The sequence below is a fragment of the Anolis carolinensis genome, chromosome 1 (assembly GCF_035594765.1).
Source record: "Anolis carolinensis isolate JA03-04 chromosome 1, rAnoCar3.1.pri, whole genome shotgun sequence".
NCBI classification, from domain to species: domain Eukaryota; kingdom Metazoa; phylum Chordata; class Lepidosauria; order Squamata; family Dactyloidae; genus Anolis; species Anolis carolinensis.
Genome location: NC_085841.1, coordinates 185,886,098 through 185,904,144, shown reverse-complemented (window position 1 = coordinate 185,904,144; position 18,047 = coordinate 185,886,098). Strand labels below are relative to the sequence as shown.

Below are 18,047 nucleotides of genomic sequence, written 5' to 3'. Positions count from 1 at the left end.
GGGAAAAGAAGCAGCTACTGGTAAATTTCCAAATAAAAATAGATACCAATAAAATTACATTAATCGAGGCATCAGTAGGTTAAATGATGTATGTATATGGATACAGATATACAGGTACATGGATCTATATGTATATAGGATTTGCAAAGACCTGCAAACATATGAGGAGAAATTCATATATAAAATTAATGTAGATAGATAGAGATAGATAGATAGAAGGGCATAGGGATTGCAAATGCATGCAGGGGGTTAATGCCTATATATCTGTAGGAGAGATTAACAAATATTTCAGGGGAAAATGCTTTTATAAGATTAATGGACATATATTTTTCTTTTTCCTGACCTTTCCTTTTCAAAACATTCCCTTGGTTAGGAATGAGGGAGGCTTTGGAAAACACACTGATAAGGGAGGGTAAGAGAGAAATATATCATATATTGCAAACAATGGCCTCCAGGTTCTGTTGCCCAGCCTTGTCCTTGACCCCATTATAAGCTGAGGGAGGCTTTTTCAGCCCAAAAAAGGGCTGAAAAACTCTGCTTATCTTTGAGTATATACGACATTGTATGACACAGCAAATAAGATAGATATGCTGGATTTCGTATCACAAAATCACAAGTTGAACACTTCCCAAGTGTCTAGGACTGTGTGATGTGTTTTCAGATGATGCGCACAGATCCCAGTAGGGTGGCCTTTTGCAGTTGGCAGATCGTAATTTTGTCAATGTCTATTGTTTCCAAATGCCGGCTGAGATCTTTTGACACGGCACCCAATGTGCTGATCACCACTGGGACCACCTGCACTGGTTTCTGCCAGAGTCTTTGAAGTTCGATCTTGAGGTCCTGATAGCGGCTGAGTTTTTCCTGTTGTTTTTCGTCAATGCAACTGTCACCTGAGATGGCAACATCAATGATCCAAACCTTTTTCTTTTCCACAACTGTGATGTCTGGTGTGTTGTGTTCCAGAACTTTGTCAGTCTGGATTCGGAAGTCCCACAGTATCTTTGCGTGCTCATTTTCCAATACTTTTACAGGTTTGTGATCCCACCAGTTCTTTACTGCTGGCAGGTGGTACTTGAGGCATTAGTTCCAATGAATCATTTGGGCCACATAGTTATGCCTCTGTTTGTAGTCTGTCTGTGCAATTTTCTTACAGCAGCTGAGGATATGATCAATGATTTTGTCAGTTTCCTTGCATTTTAGGTCATCAGCTGATTTTTCGATCTTGGCCTTAATTGCATTTGTTCTGATGGCTTGCTCCTCGGCTGCAAGGATCAGGCCTTCTGTCTCCTTCTTCAGGGTCCCATTTGTGAGCCAGAGCCAGGTCTTCTCCTTATCAGCTTTTCCTTCAATTTTGTCAAGGAACTCTCCATGCAATGCTTTGTTGTGTTTTGTTGGCACAACAAAACATCATCATTGTCATCATCATCATCATTGAAACTAGCCTGACTGTTCTTCTCTATTTCATTTATTTATTTATTTATTTATTTATTGTCTTTTATTTATTTTTGTGATGCTTTCTAAAGTGCAGATCATAATGGGAGGATTACACTAGAGAGGAGAAAAATAATTTGAATAACTATGGATTTTTGACAGACTTAGACAGGAAGTGCTATTGACTGCCAGACTAGCCAGATCAATTATTTTTAGATAAGAAAAAACACTCTGGAATTGTGATTGGTATTCAGCAGGGAAAAACGAGGTGCTTGCATTGCTGAGCCAACTATTAGTCATAAATTTTAGAAACGCTCCAAGTGGTGCCATGATAAATCTAAGGCTGCAGAACAGGAGACACACATTGTATTTACACCTTCCGATTCTATAAAATCCTGGCATATTTCCACTGGTTTCCAGGATCTCTTCAGCATTCTGCAGTAGTATCTGAAATACCTGCAGAGATGACCAGTCTATGTTTTATTGCATATTTTTTACAAAATAAGGCATTCTTATAGCTTGGAAGTAAATAGTTATAAGTATCTGGTCACTTGTGATTAGTTCCTTTTCCCAGTAATGAATATCGAATATGTAAGTAAGACATCTCTATACATAATAAATGTGAAAATATGTATGTATGTATGTGGATACTGAAATGTGCTGACATGTGCTGGAATGTCAACTTACACAAACAAACTCCTGCCTCCACAAACAGCTATAGCTCCCACTACTCAGGAGACACCAATGGCTCTTCCTCCAATGACATTGCAGGTTACAGTGAGCACCATGAACATGTACAAGAGCCCTACCAAAGTCCACCACAAACACCATAGTGCCCACTACCCAAGTGAAAGATTTCATCCTAGTTTTTCAGTTTTTCCTCCACCACAGACATCCCAGTGTTTCTTACTCTCTCCATTGGTGTGGAGTTTGCATGATCCCGCCCACTGCCTCTCCCATAACCCTTTCCTATTCTTTTCTATGGCACACAGCAAACAGAGGAATTGATCAGCAACTGAACATACTAGAGAGAGGGGTTTGGGGAGAATTTACCATGATTGATAGAAGTTGTAAGTACTGTGATGTATCGGTCACATGCAATCTAAGAGCACTCTGAACTCCACCAAAGATGGGCCTAGACCAAACTTGGCACACATACCTAATATGCTGAAATTTGATTACTGGAGGGGTTTGAGGGGAACTGACCTTCTTTTCTGGGAGTTGCTGTTCACTCACAACCAAGGAAACTATGACTTCCACCGATGATGTACTTGGCACACAGAAGCCCATAACTAACTCAACTTACTGGAGGGGATTGAGTGGACTGGCTCACCATAGTGGGAGTTGTAGTTTTCCCTACAGCCAGAGAGCACACTGAACCCCACCAATGATGCATCCAGAGTAAACTTGCCCAACATAACAAACTTTAAGTACTGATGGAGTTTTTTGGGATTAACCTGGCATTATGTCAGTTGTAGTTAATCCACAACCTTATGTATTTTGTACAATTAAAAATTGACTTTTTCTAATAACCCGGGCAACATCGAGTACCCAAGCTAGTTGTGAATAAAAGTGACACTTTGCAGACAGATCCAAGACTGGTACAGTTCTAGTGCACATGAATAGGAGCTTGTGTTGTGGTACAGGAAAGAAGATATACCATAGGAAACCGTAAGAAACCTTGCTAAAACATATACGTGATAAAAAAGAAACATGTGATAAGGTCCTAAGTCATTTCTGAGGCAACTGCTAAATATTTAGGAACCATATTCAGGGGTTGCCATGTGTACCAAGTAGCAAGAAAAAAATTGGATGGCTCTTTGGGGGAGTTTGTTACATATTTAGCAACTTAAAGCTGTGATGTCACTAAATGATGGAAGAGAAATATCAAAAGGATCAAGTGTTCTTTTTGAGCTGCTAAGGCAACAACAAGGAGGATGAGAAAAAAGTGTGTTTTATATCACAGGCTAGTGGCTTATAGCATTCAGATGACAACTATGTAACTAATGCAGTTTTATTTTTAAATGGGACTTAATTACTTTATAAAACTGCAAACTATAACTATAGGTAAAGGGAATTGGAAAGACAACTCTATTAGAAATAGCATCCTAGATTATTGTTTCTAGTTTGCAGGGCTCTAAAGATAGGCCCTTTATCCCAGGATCTGATCCTAGGTTTTCTGCTTTAAACTGGATTATATGAGTCCGCACTGCCAGATAATCTGGGAGAAACAGAAAACCTGAGATCAGATCCTGGGATATAGGGCCTGTCTGGGAGGGCTCTAAGAGTTTAGGCATTGTGTGTGTTACTGCGATTTCATGTTTGTTGATCTCACTTCCAGCATCGGTTATTCTTAATTTAGTCTCAGTTGAATTGCCTTCCATTTTTGAGCCCGAAGTTGAAAAGCAACATGTTATAAACTTTCCCATCATGAATAGCTATGAAACCTTTCCAAGTTATAAGTTAACCAGCTTTGTATATTTTACAAAGACTACAAAGCTTTATTTTTTATTGGGTGACGGTTGTTGCTCACCTTCTGCTTGCAAATACTAATTTTCCATCTTATAAGAGACACAAATGTTAAAAATTGTGTAGTACCACATTTCTTTGATTCTAAGTCCCCTTCTAAACTGCCACATAAAATCCAGATTATCTGCTTGGAACTGGCTTATATGGCAGTTTCAATTCATATAATCTAATTCAAAGTAGATAATGTGGATTATCTATTTTGATAATCTGGATTCGATGGCAGTGTAGAAGGAGCCTAAGATGCCATCAATTGAAAGCTAAGTACAGGGATGGTGAATGAGTACAGCAAAGAGAAGACATGGGCACATAAATAAATGAGATTAGGAATGTTTTTAAATCTAGACTGTGAAATGTACTCTAATCCAGTATAAAGGCCATGCTAAAATAAGATCAAATGCAAATAACTGCATTAATTTATCAGGTTTTATCTTAAATGAAGCTGAAGTTCAGTGGAATGCATTTGGTTTTGTATCTTATTCATTATCCTTGCTAGAAGAGGGAGTTGGCATCACCAAGTATCTGCACAGGTCTACAGCCCACTGCATTGCCAGTTCCCAGAGTGTCTTGTCCGTCCATGATCTTTGCTACTCCCTATAATCCCACCTTTTCAGTATTTTGGTATTTCTCTGTTTTTAGATCTTCTGAAGATGCTAGCCACAGATACAAGTGAAACGTCAGGAGAAAATGCTGCTAGAACACAACCATACAGCCTGAAAACCACACAACACCCAAGTGATTCCGCCTGTGAAAGTCTTTGACAATACAATCAACATTCACACACATAGACACACATTGCACAGTAACATATACTGGGAATGTGTGTTTGTTGCAAAATGCCATTTTGACCTCCTTTAAGTATATATCTTTGTTATAAAATTGAGAACATACCTGACATACCAGTAACTCTCTTTTGTACATGGTCCAAGCTTTGGCTTTTTGTTTTTATAGGCAGTTGTCACTAAGGTTGCCAAGTGAAATCAGAGGCAAGGCTCTTTCTATTCCATGTTGTACACAATAGGAATTTCAGCTGGTGTTGCTGACTATAAGCCCGGCTTCTGGTTTCACCTAGCTGCCACCTTTACCTGTCCTAAATAGGATAAGGAAGATGTATTTTGTGCTTAAATAATCAACCCATATTCATCCTGGCCTATAACACTGTGGCCCCTTCCATACATCTGATTAAAATCCCACATTATCTGCTTTGAACTGGAATATATGGCAGTGTAGACTCAGATAACCCAGTTCAAAGCAGATATTGTGGGATTTTCTGCCTTGATATTATTTATTTACAGCATTTATATTCCGCCCTTCTCACCCCGAAGGGGACTCAGGGCGGATCACATTACACACATCAGGCAAACATTCAATGCCTTTTAACATAGGACAAAGACAAACAACATAGCTCTGAGCGGGCCTTGAACTTATGACCTCCTGGTCAGTGACTCATTGCAGTTAATTACACTGGCTTGCTCTCCCGTCTGCACCACAGCCCCGTGATATAGGGCTGTGTAAGGGCCCCCAGCCATTGAGAGCAGATGTCGAAGGTGGAGGCCTATGGGGTTCCACTACTGTGCAAATATCTGTGACTTCTTTTGTATCTACAAGGGTTGAATGAAAAGTAATGGCTCCACCTTCGTAACTCCTCAACCGATGGCAGTACTGGTATGCGGCAGGTACTGGGTTGTTCAGTAGACTCTCCTCTACAGTCCCATTTGGCGGGAAGCCTTAGCATTGAACGGTTGTGTTGTTAAAATGCGAAGTATGGAACCCTGTGCAGATAGTCAGTCAATGCGACTTAAGCAACATGCAGTCATTGAATTCTTGACAGCAGAAGGTGTCACCCCAAAGGAGATTCATTAGAGAATGCAAGTTGTTTATGGTGATTGTGTTGTTGTGAGTACTGTGCGTCGTTGGGCGAGTAAGTTTAAAGATGTTGAGGTGGGAACATCTGACTTGTGTGACAAAGAGTTGGACGTCCTGTGACAGCAACCACCGAGTTTCAAAAGCAAAAGATTGTCAGATTGATTCAGGACAATCGTCGTATCACTCAGAGAGAAATTTCAAGCATAATCTGCATTTCACAAGAATGTGTGGGTCACATTATTGCTTTGCTTGGCTATTGGAAGATCGGTGCACGATGGGTACTGTGAGACGCTGGTTTCAGAAACAGAGTGTCGACTTCTTCCGTGACGGTTTCGGAAAACTTGTTCATCATTGGCAGAAATGTATCCAATTGTCCGGTGATTATGTGGAAAAGTGAATAGTGGTAGTTAAAGAGCACATTCTAAGGATTATTTCTGCATTTGTTTAATTAAAATATTCCCATTCAAACCCAAGTAACGAAGTTGGAGGCATTACTTTTCATTCAACCCTCGTATATCTATATGCAGTCACAACTGGACTGACGGAACTGCTTCTGCCAGTGGAAGTTTGCCATTGAACCCTGGTCTCCATACCCTTTGGATGACATCAGCAGAGCACACCTGGATGTTATATTTGTGGACCAGACCCATTAAAGACGAACACAAACCAAATGAGTCTCATCCTCCTCCTGCTATTACGGGTATTTTTTATGAATTGTGCATAACTCAGGACAACCCAGATGTCTCAACAAAGAACAGGTGCCTTCTGTGTTATTTATCCATTGCTTTTAAAAATAAACCAGTCTGTGACAAGGGCTATGTAGAAATAATTCACTAAATGTAGGCTGGTTTTCTGTTTAGTTTCCCGCTGTAATGAAAACGTATACTTTACTGAAAAGTCATGAAACAGAGGGCCCTTCTACACTGCCATATAATCCACATGATCAAAGTGGATAATCTACATTATCTGCTTTGAACTGGATTATATGAGTCTACACTGCCAATAATCCAGTTCAAAGCAGATAATCTGGATTTTATATGGCAGTGAAGAAGGGGCCAGAATTGTGTCTTTCCATTGCTACTTTAAGGGACACTACATTATTGTTGTAACGTAAGCATTGATCTATTCACTGTACCTCTCCTGCATACTTCACCAGCTGGTGCTGAAGAAACATTATTTTTATTTATTGTTTATTTTTATGTCACTTTTCTCCCTGAATAGGAACCAAAGTGGCTCCCCAAAAGAATATTTTACAAAACCTTAACTTAATCCAGAATTTTATACAACTGTGTGGAAGGGGCCTATGAAAATTTTAGAACAATTAAAAATGCCAGATTTTTTTTTTTCCGTGTCAGAAGCAACCGGAGTTGCTTCTGGAGTGAGAGAATTGGCCGTCTGCAAGGACTTTGCCCAGGGGATGCCCGGATGTTTTGATGTTTTATCATCCTTGTGGGAGGCTTCTCTCATGTCCCCACATGGAACTGGAGCTGCTAGAGGGAGCTCATCCACGCTCTCCCCCGGTGGGATTCGAACCTGGCAGCTTTCAGGTCAGCAACCTAACCTTCAACCTTCAAGTCACGAGGTCACCGGAGGCTCCTAATGCCAGATTAAACAGTAAGAAATCAATGAAAAGATGGACAGAAAACAAAACCAATCACTAAAAATTACTAGACCCCAATAAGAAGCTTTTATGCTCACACGCTAAAATCCTGCTTAAACAAAAAGGTCTTTTCCGGCTGGTAAAGGGAAAGAATAATTATACCTCAAAAATGTAAGACAAAGTCTTACACCGCGGGTCTAGATAATGCTGTAAGATGACATAGACAAATGCACGAAAATTAATGTCACGCAAGAACTGTAAAAGGAAAGGGATGAGATGCACAGAATGAAGCAGAGAGAGGAGCTCCTTAAGGCACAGGGAGATTGGCACAAAAGAATATATTGCAATACCAACATTGCTTGATCTTTGGTCTGGTCACAAGGCAGAGAGGATGGTGAAATACAAACCAAGATCATCTTTGTGCTTATTGGCATTTAAATTGGGAAAGGCGAGTATCTAGGGTTCACTCTGAACAGATGAAGCACTATTTGATGCCTCAGATGCTGAAACACATTGGGCAAATCGTTTGGCATCAAGAGTGGGCAACTCTGAGACCTCCATATGGCAGAATCATAGAATTGAAAGTGATCTTTAATTTTATTTGTGTGTTTTTCTGTATTTGATACCATTGTATGCTTGTTTTATATCTGTAAGCTGCCCTGAGTCCCTCTGGGGAGATGGAGGCGGGGTATAAAAATAAAATTATTATTATTATTATTATTATTATTATTATTATTATTATTAATACACTTTATTTATATTCTGCCCTTCTTCCCTAGGGGACTTAGAGCGGATTATAGCATTTACATATATAGGCAAACATTCAATACTTTTACAATCACACATACGAGACACACAGACACAAAGGCAAGGCTTCTCCTTTAATTTCCAGCTCATCAATGGCTCTGGGGAGGCTCTTTTCTCCATTTTCAATCCGAGGAGCCTGCGTTGTCACCTCCTGTTCATGTGGCTGGCAAGATTACTTGGACCGTCTTTTTGCCTTTTCCCGCCAAAGCGACACTTATTTATCTACTCACATTTGCATGTTTTTGTACTGCTAGGTTGGCAGGAGCTAGGGCCAACAGTGGGAGCTCACTCTGTCCTGTGGATTTGGACTGCCAACCTTCAGGTCAGCAGTTCAGTAGCACAAGGGTTTAACTCATTGTGCCACCACAGCACTCAAGGGCTGTCCAGCCAAAACTCACTCTGCCATGAAGGAACACACAATAAAAAAAATTGTGTCAGGAGCACCTTGAGAAACTGCAAGTCACTTCTGGTGTGAGAGAATTGCCCGTCTTCAAAGACGTTCAGGGGACGCCCAGATGTTTTACCATCCTTGTGGGAGGCTTCTCTCATGTCCTGCATGGGGAGCTGGAGCTGACAGAGGGAGCTCATCTGCGCTCTCCCCGGATTCAAACCTCCGACCTGTCAGTCATCAGTCCTGCCAGCACAAGGGTTTAACCCATTGCACTACCGGGGGCTCCTACAATCAAAATAACCCCGACAGACGGCCATCGAGTTTCCTGTGTAAAAACCTCCAGAGAAGGAGACCCACTACACTCGGGTAGCATATTTCACTGTTGAACGGCTCTTACTGTCAGGCTGTTCTTCCTAATGTGGAATCTCTTTTCCTGTAATCTGAATCTTTGTTCTGTGTCCTTGTTTCTGGGGAAGCAGAAAACAAGTTTGCTCTCTCTGAACAAATCCTGCCAAGAAAATCCTGTAACCGAGTCAAAGGCCAGAAATGACTTATAGACATACAACAAATATATGAATGGGTTGCTGTGAATAGATGACTACGTAATCTTGAATCTTTTATTCATTCGTCTGAAAAGAAAGCATGCCATGGTTGATTTTTAAAAATATATTTGGAAAAAGCATCTTAGCAAAGACAGGGAAAATTGCCCCCTGATTTTTTTTTCATACCTGCCAGAACAGTGGTTCTCAACCTGTGGGTCCCCAGATGTTTTTGGCCTACAACTCCCAGAAATCTCAGCCAGTTTACAACTGTTAGGATTTCTGGGAGTTGAAGGCCAAAACATCTGGGGACCCCAGGTTGAGATCCACTGCTCCAGACCTTTACCTTTGTCAGCATTGTCCAAAAGTGATGAATGCTGGATGGCCATTTTATCCCCTCTCCTGTTCTAAAACTCAGAGATTTTTTTAGAAAGAAAAGGTGCCACTAGCTGAGTTATGGCTGTTTTCCTGAAAGACACTTTGCTGAAATGAGTAGAATGCATTTCAGAATAAACAAAACATGCATAGGATAATGTGGCACGTGTACCAATTACTTTCCTTTTCCGAGGACAGCTTGCCATTGGAGATGGATTCATCAGGACAGTTATTTTAAGAGATTTTCCTTGTGTCTGTCTGCTGCATCCATTATCATTGTGTGACTGTCTCGAAATGCTGGATTGTGTGCAAGCATCAAGAACGCCCAGGCAGCACTTCCAATGTTATACTGTCATTTTTTTTCCTAAGGAGGGAACATTTTTAAAGGGACGACTTTAGAAATAAACATGTATTCATCCTTCATCTCTCCCTGGGGACATAAGCTTAAAATAAATTCCTTTAACTAGAATCGTTTCCAATGGTGCTGGAAACATCTGTTAACTTAAAGAAAATAGATTTTACATAAGCATTTGATGTGTTTTGTTTTCTGGGGGGCATGCCTAGTGTTGAGTGAGCCAAAGATCAGACAACAGGTCCTTTCACACTATGCATGTACAGCACTATTTTCACACTATGGAGTTATAGCATTATACTATGTAACAGAATTTGGAAAAAAAATCTGTTCCTAGGTTGAAAGTATTATTTCCTGTTTAATTGTGCAGTACTTACTTTTCAAGTACAGTAGAGTCTCACTTATCCAAGCTAAACAGGCTGGCAGAAGCTTGGATAAGCGAATATGTTGGATAATAAGGAGGGATTAAGGAAAAGCCTATTAAACATCAAAGTAGGTTATGATTTTAGAAATTAAGCACCAAAACATCATGTTATACAACAAATTTGACAGAAAAAGTAGTTCAATACACAGTAATGCTATGTTGTAATTACTGTATTTACGAATTTAGCACCAAAATATCACGATATATTGAAAACATTGACAACAAAAATGGCTTGGATAATCCAGAGGCTTGGATAAGTGAGGCTTGGATAAGTGAGACTCTACTGTAGTACTTGCTACAAACAACTGTTGTTGTTTTTTTTACTTACTTTAATAACTGTAATTAACTGTAGTTTGTCATATCAATCTTTTCTTTGGACCAGGGAAAATCTTCTTTTCTTGATATCTGAAGCTAAGGGCAAGATCCCTCACTCCATCTTTAGAACCTAACTAGGCAGACAGTTGAATCTAATTTTCTATTTGGTGACAGGATAGTGTCATAATGACTGAAGAATTCAGCAATACCTTGGACATAAAATAAGGACCTCATCACATTAAATCGCCTAACACTGTAATTACTGTATTTACGAATTTAGCACCAAAATATCACGATATATTGAAAACATTGACTACAAAAATGGTTTGGATAATCCAGAAGCTTGGATAAGCAAGGCTTGGATAAGTGAGACTCTACTGTAGTTGTTATTCTTCAGAAACTTTGTTTTTGTGGCTGCCATAAACCATGGTGAATTGGTTGAGACTCTATTGTTCCTTCTACACGGCCAGATAATTCAGGTTATCAAAGCAGAAAATCCACATTATCTGCTTTGAACTGGATTATATGGCAGTACAGACTAACGGTCCTTCCAGACAGGCCCTGTATTCCAAGATCTGATCCCTGTTTTTCTGTTTATCTCAGAAGATCTGGCAGTGCGGATTTATATAATCCAGTTTAAATCAGAAAACCTGGGATCAGATCCTGAGATATAGGACCTGTCTGGAAGGGCCCTTAATAACTGCCATATAACCCAGTTCAAAGCAGATGATGTGGATTTTATACAGCTGCATAGAAGGGGCCCGAAAGATATTTATTCAAAAACTATAGCAAAATGTGCTGCAGGCTGTCCTGCAAAACAAAGTTTTTGCAGTTTAATAAACTTTTCCCATGCTTTTATGATAGAACCAATTGGGAAATTAGATGTATAACCCAGGCACAAAACCCATGTTATATAGTGTTCAATTCCACTTCAACTGGCCGCTTCCTATGAAATACGAGAATTTCGAGTTTGGTCAAAAGCAACAGAAAAGAATTCTCTAGTTGAGGATTCGTGGAAAAAACCCAGCTGTAAATTCCAGGATTTTACTGGAGTAGCCATGACAGTAAAAGTGGAATCACACCATCACGGAAATAGCGAAGTTATTAAACGTAAGAACAACGTTTTTATGATGGTAAGACCTTTCCTATTCCAACTAAAAAGATAAAAAATTAAATATGTGAAGGTTACGCAATTCACGGTCCAAACATTTTAAACACATTGTTTCTTCATAATGTAAAGATGGTTTTTAAAAAAAAACACACAGGAGAAGAAAAGTGATGATTTTAACAGTCACGTAATTGTCATGTTCTGGGATCAGACCTACTGGTCATTTTTTTGTGATTATAAAAACATTCAAAGTAGAGCAAACAACTGTGATACTTCTTAAATTTCCACATTCTTAAAAAAACAGTTCTCAATGGTCTATTAAGCTACTGTTCCATTCCAGAGCTGCCGCCATGCTTGAAAGGGTCCTTAGGAGTCTGATGTTTATTTCAGTCGCAAATACTGGGAACTGGAGTGTACAAATGGAAGATTTCTAAGGTACTGCCTCCCTTTTTTTCTGCTGTCACATAACAGTGCCTTCAGCTGCCATAATGGATACCCCCGGTGACATAGTGTGTTAAAGCGCTGAGCTGCTGAACTTGCAGACCAAAAGGTCCCACGTTCAAATCCCAAGAGTGGAATGAGTGTCCGCTGTTAGCCCCAGCTCCTGCCAACCTAGCAGTTCGAAAACATGCCAATGTGAGTAGATCAATAGGCACCGCTCCGGCAGGAAGGTAACAGCGCTCCATGCAGTCATGCTGGCCACATGACCTTGGAGGTGTCTATGGACAACGCCGGCTCTTCAGCTTAGAAATGGAGATGAGCACCAACCCCCAGAGTCAGACATGACTGGACTTAACGTCAGGGGAAACCTTTACCTTTTTACCTTAGGGCACAATCCTGTGGCTTTACTCATGCAGACCTATGTGAAGGGTAGATGTCCCAGATGCTTTTGTGCTCACCTTATGCATTTAGGAATTTGCATTTGCAGAGGCCTAATGTAAGCAAAATCCTTCTCATTCCCCCACTGGGGTTCTGAAAGTTGTAAAGAGAGCTCCAAGGTGAGGCTGAGGGGCTCCCCATTATCTCCCATTCACTCCATATACACAAATAGAGGTACAGTGATGCCTTGAGTTAAGAGTTTAATTTGTTCAGTGACTGAGATCTTAACTCAAATCACTCTTATCTCAAAGTGAATTTTCCCAATGAAATGTATTGAAATGCTAAAAAAAGAAAGATCAACTTTAAAATGGTAGCAGCACAAAGTTGTGGTAAGGAAGCACAAAGTGAAGAGGCAGAAGCATCATTTTCTTCCTACTGTCTCATTGAGCCTCCCTCCCTCTTTTGCTCTCTCCTCTCTCTTCATGAAGCTAACCATACCAGGAATAAAAACCACACAAAATCAACTAACCCAAAGTTCCTCAAAGCGGACAAGAGCAATGCGGACAGCAATCTCCCAAAGCAGACAAGAGCATGAAGCACAGAGGCTGCTCCCGTGAAGCCCTAAAGCCCGGGTCTCTCACCCTAGTGCTCCTTCTGGCACTCGTTCTTAACTCAAATGCTGTTCTTATGTTACAGCAAAATGAGGGTCGAGTGACAACTCTTAACTCAAAATGCTCTTAATTTGGGATGCTTTAAAGTCAAGGTTCCACAGTATTTCAAAATGCAAAAATAAATAAATAAATAACCAAAATTCTGAAAAACCTTTGGTTCCAAGCATTTTGGATATGAAAGACTCAACTTTTCATGCAATAATAACAACAACAGCAGCAAACTTTATTTCTACCCCGCTACCATCTCCCCGAAAGGACTCGGGGAGGCTAACAAAACACAGCAAAATGCTGCATACAGACAATACATAAATCTAAAATCATAAAACCACAGAATTACAATCATACACATACATCATTATAATTAAGGTCTTTCTCAATGATCCGAGAAGAGTTACTCACTGATACATTTCTGTTATAGGGAGATAATATTCTGTTCTTGGGCAAAATAGTGCTGTGTAAAGAGTTTAAATGCCCATCATGTTTGATTCTCCACCCTATTCATTTAAGTGGAGAAGCCCAAAGCCTTCAAATCTCCTCTAACTTGCTTCCTTAATTTCTAAAAACTGACTTTAGAAGAAGCAGGATAACCTAAGACAACCAAAATCATCCCAAACTTTATTTGTTGAAGGAACAATGAAATGTTCAACAGCAAACCCAGACCATCATGGAAGTACAGTGAAGTTAGTTCTAAATTCAGCTCTACTCCCATCTTTTAAATTCTCTTCACTGTACATATGGTTTGGGCGAACCTACAGCCAACTACTATGGAGAGCTGTCCATATACTTGTTTTTCCACATGATGAGAAACCTGGCATTAGCCAAAGTCACAATCACTTACATATTTTCTGTCAAGTGCATCAAGGCCAATAACAGACACACAAATCTACTTCACAAGTTTCAAATGTATGCTTTGTTAGTCTTGGCAACTCTACTGCCCTTATCCATTCTTGGATACACGGGCAATTTTGGACATGGGGTGTTGGGTGGTTTCAGGATTGCCTGGTTGTGCTCTAGTAGTGTTTTCTCCTGATGTTTTGCCAGCCACAGATGTAGGCAAAATGTCACAAGAAAATGCTGCTTTTTCTATAGTCTCAGAAGTGAATTGAGACTATACTGCAAGTCGCTTCTGGTGTGAGAGAATCGGCCATCTGCAAAGACATTGCTCAGGGGATGCCTGGATTTATTACCATCCTATGGGAGGCTTCTCTCATGTCCCTACATGGGAAGCTGGGGCTGACAGATCAACAATACATTTCGGACATATAGGCATTGAATGTTTGTCGTTGTATGTTGGAATCTACCCTTATTCCCTTTGGGGAGATAGGGCGGGATACAAATAACATAATAATAATAATAATAATAATAATAATAATAATAATAATAATAATAATAATAATAATAATAATATTATTATTATATTATGACACAGCAAACAAATTAGATATGCTGGATATTATTATTATTATTATTATTATTTTGTTATGACACAGCAAACAAGATAGATATGCTGGATTTCATATCACAAAACCACAAGTCGAACACTTCCCAAGTGTCTAGGACTGTGTGATGTATTTTCGGATGATGCGTGCACATCCCAGCAGGGTGGCCTTTTGCAGTTGGCAAATTGTAATTTTGTCAATGTCTATTGTTTCCAAATGCCGGCTGAGATCTTTTGGCACGGCACCCAGTGTGCCCATCACCACCGGGACCACCTGTACTGGTTTTTGCCAGAGTCTTGGAAGTTCAATCTTGAGGTCCTAATAGCGGCTAAGTTTTTCCTGTTGTTTTTCGTCAATGCGACTGTCACCTGGGATGGCAACATCAATGATCCAAACCTTTTTCTTTTCCACAACTGTGATGTCTGGTGTGTTGTGTTCCAGAACTTTGTCAGTCTGGATTCGGAAGTCCTACAGTATCTTTGCGTGCTCATTTTCCAATACTTTTGCAGGTTTGTGATCCCACCAGTTCTTTACTGCTGGCAGGTAGTACTTGAGGCATAAGTTCCAATGAATCATTTGGGCCACATAGTTGTGCCTCTGTTTGTAGTCTGTCTGTGCAATTTTCTTACAGCAGCTGAGATGATCAATGGTTTTGTTGGTTTCTTTGCACAGTCTGCCTTTTGGGTCATAGGCTGATTTTTCGATCTTGGCCTTAATTGCATTTGTCCTGATGGCTTGCTCCTGGGCTGCAAGGATCAGGCCTTCTGTCTCCTTCTTCAGGGTCCCATTCGTGAGCCAGAGCCAGGTCTTCTCCTTATCAGCTTTTCCTTCAATTTTGTCAAGGAACTTTCCATGCAATGCTTTGTTGTGCCAGCTGTCAGCTCTAGTTTGTAGTGTGGTTTTCTTGAACTGGTTTTTTGTCTGCTGTGCTTTTGAGGAGTTTCTGATTTTTGACTTCAATCAAAGCAGGTTCTTCACTTTGCTTTACATATTCTGCCAGGGCATGTTCTTTTTCTTTGGCTGCTTGTTTTACTTGTAAGAGTCCTCTGCCCCCTGATCTTCTAGGCAGAGGACTATTATTATTATTATTATTATTATTATTATTATTATTATTATTATTATTATTATTATTATTATTCCTTTCTTGCCTCTCAAGTCTCAAGGTTGGGCAAGCTGAATCTGGCATCTCCTCCCAAAAACTGCAGTATGCCCAGTCCTTTCTCATGTGTGTACATGTACACACATACAGGCCTGTAGCAAGGGGGCGGTTTTAGGGGTTCACCCCCCCCCCCCCCCCCGAAATTTTTCAGGTTATAAAAAAAAACCTGGTTTACTCATGAATTTTAACTGGTTAACCAAATCCCCATGCTAAGTCTATGAGACACAAAACATTAAGAGTCCCTCCAGGCACTATCTCAAGCAGATATTGACAGGTTTGTAGCGGGGAGGGGTGTGTGCTAGGGGTTAAACCCCCCCCCCCGAATTTTTTTTCTGGCTACGGCCCTGCACACATATACATGCATGTGTGGATTTGGCAAAGTATTGTGTTACTATTAAAGTATTGTGTTACTATTAAACACCCCTACAGCTTCAAACTGCTTTTAATTTCAAACCTTCATGGCCTTTGGTCATTTATAAAACTCTACCATACTATTTGCTATCCCCCCATGCAACTATTTGTGTATATGATTGCTTCTTAAAATACAATTGTCTGAGGTCACGCCTGGAAACATTTGCGGTCTTGGTGCTCAAACTGTTAAAAAAAAGCCCTAGCAGCCATACCTAAGACATGCGTCATGAATCCTGAGATCAGCAATTTCTAGCAATCCTTCCTTAACTTTGCTGTTGTACACTGACATGGAGCTGTTGCATTGTTTGTATGGAGAAACTTTGATCACTTTGGAGAGCGATCAAATCAAATACTTTACTAACTTCAAAAATATCACAGAAGCATAATGCTGGAAGGGGTCCAGAGATTTCCCTTGCCCAATATCCTGCTGTAAAACCCTCTTCCATGCACTAGCCCATACTTACTGAAGATCAGAGTCGTACTGGGTGGAGTGGAAGAGACAAAATTAGAGCATTGCCTGCTTGCAAATATGAATTCTCCCATGAAATTTCTCTTCAGGCACTGCAGTAACTTAAAACGTAATATGAACATTTAGGTATCCAAAGATTGAATGGGAAAGCAAAGTTACCAAGGGAAGGGGAACAAAGCCAATAGTTATAGATGCGAATGATTTTCAGTATCCCAGTTGCTGCAATGCTAGACATTTGGAGACTGGAGAATTATTTCTTATTTGGGCGCAAACATTCATATTTTGTCCCCCCCAATAGCTTTACCCCAGCCCAAAAGAATACTTTTCATACCAATCTAGTGTGTTGAAAGGTGGTAATATGGGGAGGAAGAGGCTACATTATAACTAAAGAATTTAAGTAACCATTCTACAAAACAATGTAAATAACTCATTCAAGCTTTAAGACATGTCAAGAGAAAATCACCCGTACCTTCACCTTGCTGATAGCCAGAATCCCAAAATTTCTCATATTAAAAGTTTCAGTCAGTTAAATGCCTTCTATCATATTGTTGTTATTAACTTCCTTCAAGTGGACTTCAACTTATGACAGCCCTATGAATAAGAGGGCCCTCGGTGGTGAAGTGTGTTAAAGCACTGAGCTGCTGAACTTGCAGACCGAAAGGTCCCAGGTTCAAATCCCGGGAGCGAAATGAGTGCCCGCTGTTAGCTCCAGCTTCTGCCAACCTAGCAGTTCGAAAACATGCCAATGTGAGTAGATCAATAGGTACCACTCCAGCGGGAAGGTAACGGCGCTCCATGCAGCCATGCCAGCCACAGGACCTTGGAGGTGTCTACGGACAACGCCGGCTCTTCAGCTTAGAAATGGAGATGAGCACCAACCCCCAGTCAGACATGACTGGACTTAACGCCAGGGGAAACCTTTACCTTTACCTCTATGAATAAGAGACCTTCAAGTCATCTTATTCTCTGGTGGCTTCCCTGATTGAATCCATCCACCTGGAATCACATCATCCTTTTTCCAACTGCCCTCCATGTTACCATCTTTCCTAGTGAATCCCCTTTTCTCATTATATGTCCAAGGTACAATAATTTCAATTTAGTCATTTTGGCTAAATAGGAAAATTCAGGCCTGACTTGCCTTTGTACATTCTGCCTTGATGTTCCAGGTCGTTCTTGTTTTCTGCTAGTAGTATGGGGTCACCTGCATATTTAACATTGTTGATGTTCCTTCCTTCAGTTTTTACGTATCCTCTCTCCAAGACTACTCCTGATTTACATATATGTTCAGCATACAAGTTAAAAGGATCATGTGATTAAATACAGCCATGCCCGATTCCCTTGTCAA

At 40.3% G+C, this 18,047-nt stretch overlaps 1 long non-coding RNA gene across 1 annotated transcript in view; it reads right to left on the bottom strand.

The window, feature by feature from the left end:
• The window catches only part of LOC134293729 (uncharacterized), a 55,276-nt gene extending 44,679 nt beyond the window's left edge, over window positions 1–10,597 (bottom strand). The window contains exon 1 of the long non-coding RNA XR_010000695.1: window positions 9,708–10,597. This is a non-coding gene — a long non-coding RNA (uncharacterized LOC134293729). The remainder of the gene's footprint in view (window positions 1–9,707) is intronic.
• Window positions 10,598–18,047: the final 7,450 nt, after the last annotated feature.